The 2,863-nt window shown below is 40.4% G+C and overlaps 1 non-coding gene across 1 annotated transcript; it reads left to right on the forward strand.

Moving 5' to 3' along the window:
* Positions 1 to 2,535: 2,535 nt before the first annotated feature.
* On the forward strand, positions 2,536 to 2,643 carry LOC112746307 (small nucleolar RNA R71). The gene has a single exon (XR_003174198.1). It is a non-coding gene; the product is annotated as a small nucleolar RNA R71 (small nucleolar RNA).
* The last annotated feature ends 220 nt before the right edge of the window (positions 2,644 to 2,863 follow it).

Genomic DNA, 2,863 nt, shown 5'->3' on the forward strand with positions numbered 1-2,863 from the left:
TCTGAATGAATTCTTGAACAGTGCATATGTCTTTTGAATTTGTTGTTTAAGACTGTTAAATATGTTGGCTCTTGAAAGAATGATGAACATGAGACATGTTATTGATAATCTGAAAAATCATAAAAATGATTCTTGAAGCAAGAAAAAGCAGCAAAAAAAAAAGGGGGGGGGAAGCAGAAAAAGCCAATAGCCCTTAAAATCAAAAGGCAAGGGTAATAAAAAGGATCCCAAGGCTTTGAGCATCAGTGGATAGGAGGGCCTAAGGGAATAAAATCCTGGCCTAAGCGGCTAAATCAAGCTGTCCCTAACCATGTGCTTGTGGCGTGAAGGTGTCAAGTGAAAACTTGAGACTGAGCGGTTAAAGTCAAGGTCCAAAGCAGAAAGAAGAGTATGCTTAAGAACTCTGGACACCTCTAATTGGGGACTTTAGCAAAGCTGAGTCACAATCCAAAGGGTTCACCCAATTATGTGTCTGTGGCATTTATGTATCCGGTGGTAATACTGGAAAACAAAGTGCTTAGGGCCACGGCCAAGACTCATGAAATAGCTGTGTTCAAGAATCATCATACTAAAATAGGAGAATCAATAACACTATCTGAATTCTAAGTTCTTATAGATGCCAATCACTCTGAGCTTCAATGGATAAAGTGAGATGCCAAAACTGTTCGGAAGCAAAAAGCTACTAGTCCTGCTCATCTGATTAGAATCTGAGCTTCACTCAAAAACTCTGAGATATTATTGCTTCTCAACCTATTAGTCTTCTATTTTATTTGTCTAGTTGCTTGAGGACAAGCAACAGTTTAAGTTTGGTGTTGTGATGAGCGGATATTTTATACGCTTTTTGGGGTTAATTTCATATAGTTTTTAGTATGTTTTAGTTAGTTTTTAGTTTATTTTCATTAGTTTTTAGGAAAATTCATATTTCTGGAATTTACTATGAGTTGTGTGTTTTTCTGTAATTTCAGGTATTTTCTGGCTGAAATTGAGGGAGCTGAGCAAAAATCTGATTCAGGCTGAAAAAGGACTGCTGATGTTGTTGGATTCTGACCTTCCTGCACTCAAAGTGGATTTTCTGGAGCTACAGAACTCGAAATGGTGCGCTTCCAATTGCGTTGGAAAGTAGACATCCAGGGCTTTCCAGCAATATATAATAGTCCATACTTTGCTCAAGGATAGATGACGTAAACTGGCATTCAACGCCAGTTATCTGCCCAATTCTGGCGTCCAGCGCCGGAAAAGGATTAAAAGTTGGAGTTCAACGCCAGAAATGGATCCAAATCTGGCGTTGAACGCCCAAAACAGCCTTATGTATGTGAAATATTTAAGTCTCAGCCCCAGCACACACCAAGTAGGCCCCAGAAGTGGATCTCTGCACCATCTGTCATAGTCTGCTCACTTTTTGTAAACCTAGGCTACTAGTTTAGTATTTAAACAACTTTTAGAGACTTGTTTTATATATCATGATATTTTAGATCTAAACTTTGTACTCTTTGACGGCATGAGTCTCTAAACCCCATTGTTGGGGGTGAGGAGCTCTGCTGTGTCTCGATGAATTAATGCAAGTATTTCTGTTTTCCATTCAAACATGCATGTTCCTATCTAAGATATCCATTCGCGCCTAACTATGGAGAAGGTGATGATCAGTGACACTCATCACCTTCCTCAATCCATGAACGTGTGTCTGACAATCACCTCGTTCTGCAGCAGATTGAATGAATATCTCTTAGATTTCTTAATCAGAATCTCCGTGGTATAAGCTAGATTGATGGTGGCATTCATGAGAATCCGGAAAGTCTAAACCTTGTCTGTGGTATTCCGAGTAGGATTCTGGATTGGATGACTGTGACAAACTTCAAACTCGCGAGTGCTGGGCATAGTGACAGACGCAAAAGGATAGTAAATCCTATTCCGGTACAACTGAGAACCTGCAGATGATTAGCCGTGCGATGACAGCGCACTTGGACCCTTTTCACTGGAAGGATGGATGGTAGCCATTGACAACGGTGATCCACCTACACACAGCTTGCCATAGAAGGACGTGCGTGCGTGAATTAGAAGACAGAGGAAAGCAGAGATTCAGAAGACAAAGCATCTCCAAAACTCCAACATATTCTCCATTACTGCATAACAAGTAACCTTTTAACCCATGCTTTCTTGTTTATTCGCAATTCAATTGATAAATATAATTGACTTCCTGACTAAGAATTGCAAGATAACCATAGATTGCTTCAAACCAACAATCTATGTGGGATTCAACCCTTACTCACGTAAGGTATTACTTGGACGACCCAGTGCACTTGCTGGTTAGTGGTACGAGTTGTGAAAAGTGTGATTCACAATTCGTGCACCAGTTCCATTGTTCACAGGATTCCTCTCAGAGGTGTACATGAACTAGTTATTTGCAACTATTTCAATGAGTTCCTGAGCTTCTGCAGAGGTTTTCAGATGAAGAGATCCTCCTGCAAAATGGTCCAATGATATCTTTGACAACTCAGACAGACCATCATAGAATATACATATGATGCTCCATTCTGGAAGCATGTCAGTAGGACATCTTTTGATCAGTTGCTTGTATCTTTCCCAAGCTTCATAGAGGGACTCTCCTTCCTTTTGTCTGAAGGTTTGGATTTCCACTCTAAGCTTGCTCATCTTTTGAGGTGGAAAGAATTTGGCCAGGAAAGCACTGACCAGCTTATCCCAAAAGTTCAGGCTTTCCTTAGGTTGTGAATCCAACCATGTTCTAGCTCTGTCTCTTACAGCAAAAGGGAAAAGCATAAGGCTGTAGACCTCGGGATCAACTCCATTGGTCTTGACAGTGTCACAGATTTGCAAGAATTCAACTAAAAACTGATGAGGATCTTCC

Source organism: Arachis hypogaea, chromosome 14 (assembly GCF_003086295.3).
Source record: "Arachis hypogaea cultivar Tifrunner chromosome 14, arahy.Tifrunner.gnm2.J5K5, whole genome shotgun sequence".
Classification (NCBI taxonomy): Eukaryota; Viridiplantae; Streptophyta; class Magnoliopsida; order Fabales; family Fabaceae; genus Arachis; species Arachis hypogaea.